The sequence below is a fragment of the Phacochoerus africanus genome, chromosome 8 (assembly GCF_016906955.1).
Source record: "Phacochoerus africanus isolate WHEZ1 chromosome 8, ROS_Pafr_v1, whole genome shotgun sequence".
Taxonomy (NCBI): Eukaryota; Metazoa; Chordata; class Mammalia; order Artiodactyla; family Suidae; genus Phacochoerus; species Phacochoerus africanus.
The window spans coordinates 69,930,596-69,944,384 of record NC_062551.1 but is presented as its reverse complement, the minus strand read 5'-3'; the positions used below and the strand labels follow the sequence as shown (position 1 = coordinate 69,944,384).

At 43.9% G+C, this 13,789-nt stretch overlaps 1 protein-coding gene across 6 annotated transcripts in view; it reads right to left on the bottom strand.

Moving 5' to 3' along the window:
• Positions 1 to 13,785, bottom strand: part of NMNAT1 (nicotinamide nucleotide adenylyltransferase 1) — a 34,269-nt gene extending 20,484 nt beyond the window's left edge. For 3 of the 6 annotated variants that reach the window (XM_047791684.1, XM_047791682.1, XM_047791680.1), the window contains exons 1-3: positions 13,704 to 13,783; positions 13,213 to 13,370; positions 12,817 to 12,944 (exon numbers count right to left, since the gene is read on the bottom strand). The gene's annotated coding sequence lies outside the window, so the exon portion shown is untranslated. Of the gene's footprint in view, positions 1 to 12,816; positions 12,945 to 13,212; positions 13,371 to 13,703 lie in introns of all 6 variants that reach the window. The other 3 variants (XM_047791685.1, XM_047791681.1, XM_047791683.1) reach the window with 2 other exon arrangements.
• Between the last annotated feature and the right edge of the window lie 4 nt (positions 13,786 to 13,789).

Here is a 13,789-nt window from a genome sequence, read left to right as displayed (position 1 = left end):
GACTAATTGAGGTCAAAAAATGACATAGAAGAGTTGGACTCTGAAATATGAAGTTTTAGGAACACCTTAACTAAAATATTTTCATTATATTTTCCTTCGTATGTACTTAGAAGAGTGAGGTGTGGTGTAAATAAAGACATGTCTACATTTGCAGGAAATGAAAACAGTGCCTGGGTGCCTTAGGCGTGGTTTGAGAAGGAGCCTCGCTAAGTCCCAAGAGGCAACGTGTGCTGTGGAGAAGAGCGCGGGCTCTGGAGAGAGAGGGGGGCCGGTTCCAACGTTCACCACAATAGCAGGGGCTCCCTCATCTCCCCTCTCCCCAGTTCTCAGTGGGGATAAAAACACCTGCCTCACAGTTCCGATGCCAGGGTTCAAGGAGATAACGGGGGATCTTTATTCAAGAAACAGTATTGCCATAGTTCCTGTTGTGGCTCAGCGGTAACAAACCCAACAGGTATCCATGAGGATGTAGGTTCGATCCTTGGCCTTGTTCAGTGGGTTAAGGATCCAGCGTTGCGGTGGCTGTGGCTGGAGGCTGGAGCTCCGATTCGACCCTTAGCCTAGGAACCTCCATATGCTGCAGGTGGTGCTGCCACCCCCCAAAAAAGAAAGATTATTGCCAATAGTAAGAGCATCACCTCTAGCGCAGGAAGACCTCAGCCTGGCTAGATGATGAGCCTGTTTGTTTCATGGAAGGAACTCGAGGAAACACCTATTTAGGTTTGCATTCGAGAAAACATCTCTGAGATAATTCAACCCAGCAAGCTGATGCTGTCCTTCCGTCTGTCCTCCTAGGTTTCACTGTGCTGCTTACTCGGATGGAACCGGTCCCAAAGGCACTGAGGAGGATGTTTTCTGTATTTGGTGTGGGATCCTTCAGCGAAGGAGTGTTAACCATAGTGCTAACATTTTTGGCAACCGACTGTGTATGGGCTTTTTTAGATTTTTAAAAAAATTACAGTTGATCTATAATGTTCTATCAACTTCTGCTGTACATCAAAATGACCCAACGCATACACACTTTTTTTTTTTTTGGTCCTTCTAGGGCCACACCCATGGCATATGGAAGTTCCCAGGCTAAGGGTCAAATCAGGGCCTCTGCCAGCCACAGCCACAGCCACAGCCACACCAGACCCGAGCCACATCAGCAACCTAAACCACAGACCATGGCAACGCCGAACCATTAACCTGCTGAGCAAGGCCAGGGACTGAACCTGCGTCCTCATGGATGCTAGTCAGGCTCATTTCTGCTGAGCCATGACAGGAACGCTTAAACTCTAAACTTCTAAAGGCTCATCTTGATCTGAAAGTTTGGCTAAATACAGTGCACCATTAGTCTTTGATATTTCTTTCCTACTTACACTAAAATTAGAGATAAAAGATAGAATTCCTAATTAGACACACGTGACAGTTAAAACATTTCACTAGGGAAAGTTTAAAAATCCATGAGAGGAGTTCCCATCATGGCTCAGTGGTTAACAAATCCAACTAGGGACCATGAGGTTGCAGGTTCGATCCCTGGTCTCACTCAGTGGGTTAAGGATCCAGCATTGCCACGCGCTATAGTGTAGGTTGCAGACTCAGCTCAGATCCCGCGTTGCTGTGGCTCTGGCGTAGGCTGGTGGCTACAGCTCTGATTAGACCCCTAGCCTGGGAACGTCCGTCCATACGCCTCGGGTGTGGCCCTGGAAAAGACAAAAAGACAGAAAAAAAAAATTCCATGAGAGATTTTTCTTGTTGTGGGATGAATTCCACATTACTAGAATTAAAAGAAAAAAAAAAAAAAGGTTAAGAAACTAATCAACAGGGGAACCACTGGATTGGGCAGCTGAGCAGCAGGCCTTCCATCTCTTGCTAAGTTGGTGCCTTTGTTTAAATCCTTTTGGCAAGAACATTCTAAAAATGTATTTCAATGAAAAGACTGGTATTCCTCACAGTGCTTTTTTTCCTCCCAAATACAGGAAAAAACAACTCCGGAACTTTACTACTTGTCTGTGCTGCTGGCAGTGAGCAGCTTGGTTTCCACAGGTAACCAAAAACATGCGCCAAGGAACCTATGCCCGTCAAAGGCTCACCAGTCCCTCAAGGGTAGTAGTATATGCTCAGCTAGGGTTGCAAGGGGAAGCCCTGGTGCCTCGTAAATCAGGAGCTCCAAGAAGCTACAGAGTTTGAAGAGTAAAGGAAAAGCTGAAAGGGTTAGAATGGGATATAAAAAGCCATTCTTCTCACATTTCCACTCTATGTAATTAGATCCCATTCTTTTCTTTTTTTTTTTTGTTTGTTTGTTTGTTTTTGTCTTTTTGCCATTTCTTGGGCTGCTCCCGCGGCATATGGAGGTTCCCAGGCTAGGGGCTGAATTGGAGCTGTGGCCGCCGGCCTATGCCAGAGCCACAGCCAAGCAGGATCCAAGCCTCGTCTGCAACCTACACCACAGCTCACGGCAACACCGGATCCTTAACCCACTGAGCAAGGCCGGGGACCGAACCCACAACCTCACGGTTCCTAGTTGGATTCATTAACCACTGCGCCAGGACGGGAACTCCTAGATCCCATTCTTTACCCTACAGTGCTTTTCTCAAGCCTGGGGCTGACTTGGCTGGCCAGGCTGACCTGTCCAAGGCCAGATGCTAAAGCAACAGTCTGAAGCTGGCACATGAGCCCTACTGGTCTTCTGCCTCAGATCTACGTCTCTGGCCGGTTGAGCCTTTCCCAGCAGCCCTGTCACCTGAGCACCCCAGCAAGCACGTGACCATCTCCAACCTGCTACTCCTAGATGAAGTGGTCAGCTGGACATCAGAGCTACGATGACAGGAGGCACAGCAAACCCCGTCACTGGGAAGAAAGCTGTTAAATATGAATGAGCACTGACAGCGGATAAGAGGGAATAATAGTTCAACCAAAATCGCTGGTTTGACATCACAACCAAATTCATCCCCAATAAAGATCTCCTATTACACACTTTCAGGATCATCCTCTTGACTTTCCGAACCTCCCTTTCTCTTTCAAGGAAGTTATTAGCAGCATCGGCTAGATGGCTGCTATAAAAATAAGTACTGAGAAGGAAGAAAAAATTATAAGCCTTAGTAATGAACAAAGGTCTAGTTTCAAAAGCACACAGTGACCCAGAGTGTGTATTTGAGCAAGGTCAATTTTTCACTTCTTTAGAAGTGCAGTGGGAAACTTCAGAGTAAAAATCATCACGATTTCTCCCATCTGGGTTACACCAATTTTTTTGCATGACAGTCAACTGCTGTCTAGGGAAAATAGCCAACTGACCCGCCACGGTGCTTTGTCTTCTGACTTTCTCTGTGTGTATCACAGACTCTGAGGGATTTTAAGTAGGAGCTAGTTACAGATACTCGCAACGTTTTTAGGAAGCAGAGACAACACCATTTCTTTTTTTTAAGAGAAAAAGCAGATTTACTCAGGGAGACACACACTCCCCAGACGGCGAGAGCAACCGACGACTCTATTTCTTTCCTTTCCTTCTTCCTTCCTTTCCTTTCTCTCTTTCACTCTTTCTTTTTTGCTCATGCCTACGGCGGGGGAAAGTTCCCGGGTCAGAGTCAAACCTGCGCCACAGCAGTGACAACACCAGATGCTTAACCCATGGAGTGAGGTCAGGGATCGAACCCTCGTCCTCATGGATACCACTCAGATTCTTTAACTGCTGAGCCATGAGGGGAACGCCCACAACTCCATTTCTTGAGTTAAAGAACAGTATCCCTTGGCAGGAGGATAGACATCTTCTCTAGACAAGTTCAACAGACATCTCCCGACACATCCATGACAGGCACAGGGCTTCCCAAGTGGGAATGACTGTTTCCATCTGCTTCTCTGTCCAGGTGGTACCCGAAGCAGAGGACGTTACCTAGCAAACACACTCTGCATCCACCACACCGACATCTTCTGAACACCTTCCACATCTCAGACTGAGCTCTATGACTTAGGAATTAGAAACCCAAGTAACTCACATGTTGTTAACAGTGAAATCCCCTGAAGTAATGCCATTACCATGACTAACAGAAACTATTTAAAAATAACACAGCCTTTTACATTCTCTAAACCTCATTAACCAAATATTAACGTCAGGTAAATGCCAACTAATCTCAAGATCGGATTTCTATCAGAAGTTTCTTTTTTTTTTCCTAAACTTTGTATCCTACCCCTCAACCCCAAACCTCATCTATCTGAAGATCTCAGCTGACGACAACTCTGTCCTTCCAGGTGCTAAAGCCAAGTACCTCAAATAGGGAGTTCCTGTCATGACGCAGCAGAAACAAATCCAACTAGGAACCATGAGGTTGGGGGTTCGATCCCTGGCTTTGCTCAGTGGGTTAAGGAGCCAGCGTTGCCATGAGCTATGGTGTAGGTGGCAGGCGTGGCTCAGCTCTGGCGTGGTTGTGGCTGTGGTGAAGGCCCGCAGTTACAGCTCTGATTAGAACCCTAGCCTGGGAACTTCCATATGCTGCAGGGGTGGCCCTAAAAAGAAGAAGAAGAAAAAAAAAGTACCTCAAATAATCCTTAGTGCATTTCTTTTCTTCCCCTATACCTCACGAGGATATCCTAATGGCTTCACTTTCAAAATACATCCAGAATCCAACCATTTTTAACAAGCTGGAATTTTTTAACTGACTCTTTCTAAATCCAAGAAGCTGTTTCTTAAGACCAAGGCTGCTTGATACTTTGGCATCTTGAAATTATGTAACATTCTTAACATAACTCCAGAAAATGAAATTATGTGTCTCAATTGATAGGCATAACAGCATAATTTAACAAGCACTTTAATCCATTACCCATAAAACTGAATTTTCACTCGTGTTTATAGTTTTATCATTTCCTCCAAAACCAAATCTGGTTTCACCAGAGTTAATTTCATTAAGAAACATTTATTTAATCCTACCAATATCTTTTTTTTTTTTTTTTTGGCTTTTTAGGGCCGCCCCCCAAGGCCTATGGAGGTTCCCAGGCTAGGGGTCTAATTGGAGCTACAGCTGCCAGCCTATGCCACAGCCACAGCAACACCAGATCCAAGCCATGACCTACAATACAGCTCATGGCAACACCGGGTCCTTAACCCACTGAGCAAGGCCGGGGATCAAACCTGCAAACTCATGGTTACTAGTTGGATTCATTTCCGCTGCGCTACAATGGGAACGTCAATGCTACCAATATCTTATGAGATGTAAATTATACCCTTTCTGATTCAAGTGAAAATTATCAAATTCCAAAACTGCTATTTTTTTAGCTCCCTCATCATTTATTTACTATTTATTTTTAGGGCTGCACCAGCAGCACATGGAAGTTCCCAGGCTAAGGGTCAAATCAGAGCTGCAGCTGTCGGGCTACACCACAGCCACAGCAATGTGGGATCCAAGCCACATCTGCAATCTACACCACACGCCAGATCCCTAACCTACTGAGCGAGATCAGGGATCAAACCTGCATCCTCATGAATACGAGTCAGGTTCTTCGCCTGCTGAGCCACAACCAGAACTCCAAGTCTCCTCACAATTTAGATGGCCAGAGTCAGCAATACTCTCTCACAGACTGACAAAATTCCCTGTTACAGCCCATGTTTGCTCAGAGGGGAAAGCTTTTGTTAAGCAACTATTTTGTGGGGGATGCTTTGATTCGTGGGTTCTTAATCTAGGACCGTCAGAAGGATAAATGTCTGAAGACAGAAGCAAAATGTCAGCTGTGTGTACCTATGAGCAACCTTCTGGGAGGATGCAGGGAAGTCTGGGAAAATCAAAAACACTAAGCATTACACACATCAACTTTACCATAAGAAAAAAGACACTCGAAATTTGCCACCCATTACTTTGCATTAAAATTTTAAAGAGTTCCAAGGTGGCTTGGCAGTTAAGGATCTGGCATTGTCGCTGTTGTGGCTCTGGTTACTGCTGCGGCACAGGTTTGATCCCTGGCCCGGGAACTTCCAGATGTTGTAGGCATAACAAAAACAATGACAACTAAAATTTTTAAAAATTGAAATTTAAAATTAATCTTCACACTACTTTCTCCACAGTTGCTAAACTCTAGAAGTGAAAAACTTCTAATTACCAACTGAATTGAGTATTGAATTTCTAAGTGCTCATCTTAATCTGAAAGCTTGGCTATATACAGTATACCCTAAGTCTGCTGCATATATGTTCTACTCATATTAAAAATAAAGATATGTAGGAGCTTCTGCTGTGGTGCAGTGAGTTGAGGATCCTACTGCAGTGGCTCAGGGGGCTATGGAGGCAAGAGTCTGATTCCTGGCCCAGTGCAGTGATTTAAAGGATCCAGTGTTGACACAGCTGTGGCTCAGATTCAGTCTCTGGCCTGGGAACTTCCATATGCCATGAATGCAGCCATAAAAAATAAATAAATAAAATAAAGATATGTAATGGATATGTATACATGTATAACAGAATCACTTTGTTGCACAGCACAAATCATTACAACATTGTAAGTCAACTATACTTCAATAAAGCTTAAAAACAAACAAACAAACAAAAAGATATGTAGTAAAAACAGAATTTCTAAAATTTTATCTTTGGCCTCACCTATGACATGTGGAAGTTCCTGGGCCAGGGACCAAACCCACGCCACAGTTGCAGCCCAAGCCACAGCAGTGACAATGCCGAATCCTTAATCTGCTGCACCACCAGGGAAGTCCCTGGAATTCCTAATTAGTCACATGTCATAGTTAAACATTTCACTAAGGAAAGGTCCAAAAATTCCACAAAGAAGTTTTCTTTTTCTTTTCCCACGTTATTAGAATTTTTTTAAAAAGTTAATATAGAATGATTAGAAGACTGTTTCAGGGTGTTCCCACCTTCAGGCGCAATATTAGGGAGTCTGGATTTTATCCTATAGGGAATGGGGATGTTTTAGGGAGTTTAGGGAGGAATGTACTATTGCACTTTAGAAATAATTCTCATTTGTTCATCATGGTTAAGCAAATATTTCTTGAGCAATTACTAGCTGGAGATGGTGGGAATAAACCAGTACATAAAACAGTCAAAAAATTCCCTATTCACATAAAGCTTACATTCTAGGGTTGGGAGACAAACAATAATCAAAATACATAATATGTGTGGCATATTAAATAATGGGGCCATGAGTAAAAGAAAGCAAGGCAAGAGGATAGGAAGTGTTGGCACTTTAGACAGGGTGATCAGGAAAGGCCTCGCTGTGTTCCATTTGAGCAAAGAGTTAATGCGGACGAGGGAGGCAGGCAGACATCTGAAGGAGCAGTGTTCTAAGCAAAGGTGAACAATGCAAAAGCCCTGAGGCAGAGCATGCCTGCTGGGTTCCAGGATCTCCTAAGAGATCAGAAGGGCTGAGCCCAAGTTAATAGGGCTGAGCCCGAGTTAATAATGGAGGGAAGGGGTAGCTTGACCTAACTTCTATCTTCAAAGGATCTCTCTGGCTGCTGAAGTTGAGAACAGAATGTAAGGTGAAATAGCGGGGAAGCAAGGAAGCCAGAGAGAAAGCTACTCCTGTAACCCAGGTGAGAGCTGATGCTGACTTGAACCAGGGTGGTAGCAGTGAAAGTGATGAGAAGTCATTGGATTCTAGATGCATTATAAAGGTCAGGCCAGTGGGATTTGCTGATGGATGGAATGTGGCTGTGAGGAAAAAAAGAGGTCAAGCATGATTCCAAAAGTTGTGGGCCTGAGCATCTAAAAGACTAGAGTTATCTTTAATTAAGAAAAGAAAGAGGGGAGTTCCCTGGTGACTCAGTGTGTTAAGGATCCAGTGTTGTCACTGCTGTGGTGCAGGTTTGATCCTGGCTGGGGAACTTCCACACTTCTGCATGCTGTGGGTGTGGCAAAAAAAAAAAAAAAAAGAAAGAAAGAAAGAAAAAGAAAAGAAGGATGGCCATGCAGGAGATTTAGGGAAGATCAGTAGTTGAGTTTACAAGGAAGTTAAATTTGGGATGTCTCTTAGTGTTGTCATGTAGGCAATGGCGAACAGAACCAAGTTCAAAAGAAAGGTCCAGGCTAGAGATCTACTAGATTTGGGGTCATCTACACAGAGATGGTGGTTAAAGGTGTGAGACTGGGTGACATTTCTGAAAAAGTGAATGACACAGAAAGGACCAGCAGCATGGGCATCACTTGGCCAGAAATAAAGAAGCACAGGCCCTACCCCAAGTCTATGGAATCAAAACTTGCATCTTAACAAGATCCCCGGGTGATGTGTATGCATCTTAAAGTCTGCAAAGCACTGCTTTGGAGCATCTCACTGGTCCAGGTGAGAGACGATGAAGGGTAATAACAGGAGTGACAGTGTCGAGGTTTACAAGCAGATCTGCTGACTGAATGGAGGAGGGAAAGAGGTGAAGGGAAGGCATTTCTTTCTCTTACTTTTTTGTTTTTGTTTATGTATTTATTTATTTTTTTGGTTGTGCCCACCATATGCAAAAATTCCTGGGCTAGAATCGAACCTGAGCCACAGCAGTGACAATGCTGGATCTTAACCACTAGGCCAATGGGGAGCTCCAAGGAAGGAGACATCTGATGTAAGTGACAGGGTAGATGGTGTGCCACAAGTCAACAAAGAGAGTCCTGGAGGAAGCATAGGTTGGGAGGTGTGGAAGGAAGACACAGATGGACTACTGTTTCATGGGTGCTGGATTTGAGGCACACACGTAACATCCAGGTCGGATATCCAGCAGGCAACGGAAATAGACTAGAACCTGGAGGAAAAACCCAGAGACACTAAAGACTACCTTCAATGGGCTATCGTGGTTGAAAGGTTTTTTTTTTGTTTTTGTTTTTGTTTTTTTTAGGGCCACACTTGAAGCATATGGAAGTTCTCAGGCTAGGGGTCAAATTGGAGCTGCAGCCACAGCAATGCAGGATCTGAGCCCCAACTGTGACCTACACCACAGCTTATAGCAACGCTGGATCCTTAACCCACTGAGCAAGGCCAGGGATCAAACCCACATCCTCATGGATACCAGTTGGGTTCATAATCCGCTGAGCCATAATGACAACTCCAAAAGTTGTTGGTTTTTTTTTTGTTTCCTTTTTAGGGTCGCACCTGCGGCATATGGAGGTTCCCAGGTTAGGGGTCAAATAGGAGCTGTAGCCACTGGCCTACACCACAGCTACAGCAATGCCAGATCCAAGTTGAATCTGCGACCTACACTACAGCTCATGGCAACGCTGGATCCTTAACCCACTGAGTGAGGACAGGGATCGAACCCACAACCTCATGGTTCCTAGTCAGATTTGTTTCCACTTAGCCACGATGGGAACTTCAGTTTTTTGTTTTTGTCTTTTAACCTAATTCGATTTCTTTTGAAGAACAGAATTAAAATGTTGGGAGGTTGTAGGAAAAGCACTATTAGGAAGTCACAGAACCTGCAGGAAAGCAAATAACTGATGGAGAAAGCTCCTTAAGGAGGCCATAAAAAAGGATTTTAGATACCAATTAAGAGGGCAGCTTAAAAATAATGAGGAGAGGGGAGTTCCTGTCGTAGCTCAGTGGTTAACAAATCTGACTAGTAACCATGAGGACGAAGGTTCAATCCCTGGCCTCACTCAGTGGGCTAATGAGCTGTGGTGCAGGTCAGACACAGCTTAGATCCCACGTTGCTGTGGCTGTGGCACAGGCCAGTGACTACAGCTCCGATTCAATCCCTAGCCTGGGAACCTCCATATGCCACAGGTGTGGCCCTAAAAATAAAGTTAAAATAATAATAATAATAATGTGGAGACATGAAAACATATGTCCACACAACGAACTGTACAGTTTGGCTTCATATCTACTTGCCAAGAACTGGAAACAGCTCAAAGGTTAATCAAGAGGTGAATGAATAACAAATGAATGAATGAAGTTGGTATACTCATATAATGGAGCACTACTGAGCAATAAAAAGGAACAAACTACTGATCTAAACAACATGGATGAGTTTCAGAAACATTATTTTGAGTGAAAAAAGTCAATACAAAAAAGTACACACTGTACGATTTCAGTTATGTGAAATTCTAGAACAGACAGTTTAATCTATAATAACAGAAGGCAGAGGAGTTCCCATCATGGCCCAGCGGAAACGAATCTGACGAGGAACCACGAGGTTGCGGGTCTGATCCCTGGCCTCGCTCAGTGGGTTAAGGATCCGGTGTTGCCGTGAGCGGTGGTGTAGTTTGCAGACACGGCTAGGATCTGGCGTTGCTGTGGCTGTGGCGTAGGCTGGCGGCTACAACTCTGATTCCACCCCTAGCCTGGGAACCTCCATATGCCGTGGGTACAGCCCTAAAAAGACAAAAAGACTAAATAAATAAATAAATAAATAAATAAATAAATAAATAAATAACAGAAGGCAGATCGGTGGTCACCTGAGGCTGGGAAGTTGACAGCAGAAGGGCAGAAAGCTTCAGGGCTCCTGCTATGGAATCCGTGTGTGTGTGTGTGTGTGTGTGTGTGTGTGTGTCTGTGTGTGTGTGTGTGTCTGTGTGTGTGTGTGTGTGTGTCTGTGTGTGTGTGTGTTCCTCACTGAATGGCAATATACTTACTCATTCTCTTTGGATGGGCCTGTTATTTATAAATATCTGATTGTGCTTATTTAACCATAATGGTGATGATAACTTTAGCAACAGTAACACTGACTGAGTTCTTCCTGTCTGCCAAGCAATATACTAAGCACTCATGTGATCCTTACCACATGCCAATGAAGCAGGTACTATTAATATATCTTTTTTTTTTTTTTAACAGATGAGGAAACTGAAGCTAAAAGAGGTTGATTAACTTGCTTAAGACTTCACAGCTCATGTAACAAGCCTGACTCTAAACTCATGGTTTTTTTGGAGTGCCTGTCGTGGCTCGGCAGTTAACAAACCTGACTAGGATCCATGAGGATGTGGTTTCGACCCCTGGCCTGGCTCAGTGGGTTAAGGACCAGCGTTGCCATGAGCTGTGCTGTAGGTCACAGACACAACTCAGATCCAGCACTGCTGTGGCTGTTGCGTAGGCCGGCAGCTACAGCTCCAACTGGACCCCTAGCCTGGGAACCTCCATATGCCGAGGGTACGGCCCTAAAAATAAATAAATAAACTCATGTTTTTCAATTTGTGTTTTTGTTTTTGCTATGTCCAAGGCAGGTAGAAGTTCCCAGGCCAGGGATCGAACTGACTTGCACCACAGCAGAGACCAGAGCTGCTTCAGTGACAATGCTGGATCCTTAACCCACTGCGCCACAAAGGAATTCCTAAAAGCTCATGCTCTTTTCTTTTTTTTTCCTCTTTATTGCCACACCCGTCCCATATGGAAGTTCCTGGGCCAGGGATTGAATCTGAGTGATCCGAGCTGCAGCAATACTGGATTCTTTCCAGTTGGATTCTTAACCCACTGGGCCAAGGCGGGAACTCCAAAAAGCTCATGCGATTAACCATCACATAAGACTTACAACAGTACAAGTTACCTACTATAGACATTTACAAGAGGTCCACAGGTGCAGAGAGCCTTTGGCTCCTGGTACTTCTAGTCAGCTACTCCAGTTTCATCTGCCCCTGTATTTTCCCTATCTAGCTGGGGCAATTTGTTCCCTCTGGACTCCTACCCAAGTCCAAGTTAAAGTTTTCTAAATTCCTCCAGCTACCCAGCAGTATTGATCTGATTTTCCACCTATGACTCCCAGTTCTGAGGTTACTTTCCCCAACGCTCTCTCTGTGTCTACCTACCTAACATTCATTCCTCTTTTCCCAATTTCTTCTCTTCCCTCCCCATCCTCTTTTTAGGCTTAGATTCTATCTTTGTTTGAGAACTTGAACCAAAACCAATTTCTCTTGCCTATGCACTAGGAATGCTTTTTCATTATCCATTAGCTCTAAACAAGAACCCAAAGGTATGTAAGAATACTCTGGGCATTGAACTGTGGAATCAGATTAAGTTACCAAGAATGAAGAGCAGGTAAGCACGATGCTTGTACGGTGAGGCCTTTCCTCCACAGCTTCTAAGATTGCACGCACCCTCTAAAACCAACACAAATGCCTAAGTAGAACTCTGTATTATCACCATAAAAATTAGGGGAAGAACCCAGTGAGAAAATGTTTATTCAGCAAGTTCTTCAAATGGTGAAAGAAGGATATTTTCCAGCATTGTTGTGTGTGGCACTGACCCTATTTGTCATTGAGATTTTGATATTCTACAAAAACATTTCCACACATAGTCACATTATCACCGCATATTTATATATTCCACTGTATATACATTATATACTTTGTATGTAAATCCATTGTGCATATGTGTGTATAATATACACATATGCACACACTGGAATGCTATTCAGCTATAAAAAAGAACAAAATAATGTCATCTGCAGCAACATGGATGGAACTAGAGATTATCATACGAAGTGAAATCAGAAAGAAAAGACATACCATATACCACTTACACGTTGAATCTAAAATACGACACAAGTGAACCTATCTATGAATTAGAAACAGACTTAGAGAACAGACTTGCGGTTGCCAATGGGGAGGGGAATGGGAGAGGAATGGACTGGGAGTCTGGGGTTAGCAGATGCAAACTATTATACACAGAACGGATAAACAGCAAAGTCCTACTGCATAGCACAGGGAACTATATTCAATATCTGAAACAAACCAGAATGGAAAAGAATATAAAAAACAATGCATACATACATTATGTGCATATAAAACAGAATGACCTTGCTGTCCAGCAGAAATTAACACATTGTAAATCAACTATACTTCAATAAAAATTATCTAAACTTAAGAGGCTTGCTTGATAAACAATATATTTACCACTTGTTAATAATAACAACAAAAAAAATACGTAACAGCCACTTACTTTTACAAAGGAAATTCTATGAATCTGAATAGTTTTGCACAGTAGGCCATTGGAACCATTCCAACTTGTGTGTCAACTTCTCTTCTTTGTTGGACTTAGAACTGCGATTTCACAACCAAATTGTAACTCTGAAAAACAATTTATGGTGATAAATAAGAATTTCTATGATTGGACAGAAATGACAAATAATTCATTCTGGTGGAGTTCTGTAATGATCTAGGAAGTGTGTGCTGGGTGGCTGAGTTAAAATTAACTTTATTTTTATTTCTGGCCAGGCTCCTGGGCCTGTGGAAGTTCCTGGGCCAGGAATCAACCCCTGCCACAGCAGTGACTATGCCAGATCTTTAACCCACTGAGCCACCAGGGAATTCCTAGAATTAACTTTAAAGACAACACCTGTTTAACAATTTCGCTGTAAACCTGAGGTTGTCTTGTGGACTAATGGCTTCAAGGAGCTGGGCTGAGTAACTTTTAGAATGTTGCCCAACGGCTCGCAGTCTCCTTTCCAAGACGAATTGGTGTCAACTTGCTTCGTAATCCAGTCTTTCACAGACCTGGAAAAAAGGATCTGTGGGAAAAAAGAGAAGTGCCTCGCCCCCCTCACTTCTGCCTAGCCCAAGAAGGGAGTTTTTCCCCCAGGGTGAATTCACCTGTTCCAAAGGCCAGAGGCAACTTTACCGAGATTTTTGGTTCTACAGAGAAAAATCTAAAGGAAGGGACAAGACTCCCAGCCTCAAACTTGATTGTGACCTTGTTTCGGGGACGGCTGCATTTGACCCTCAAAAACCCCACCATCTTGGACTCCCCTGCACTTGCGATTTTAAAAAGGAGTCCTTGGCTGACTCCCCTAGAGCCCGGTTTGTCAGGGTCTCCGGGTAGGGGCTTACCACGCTACTGGCCCGAGTCCTCCGGGAGACGGTCCGCAACCCGGACGCCAGTGACGGTAACACTCGTAGCGGCGCCCTCATTGGCT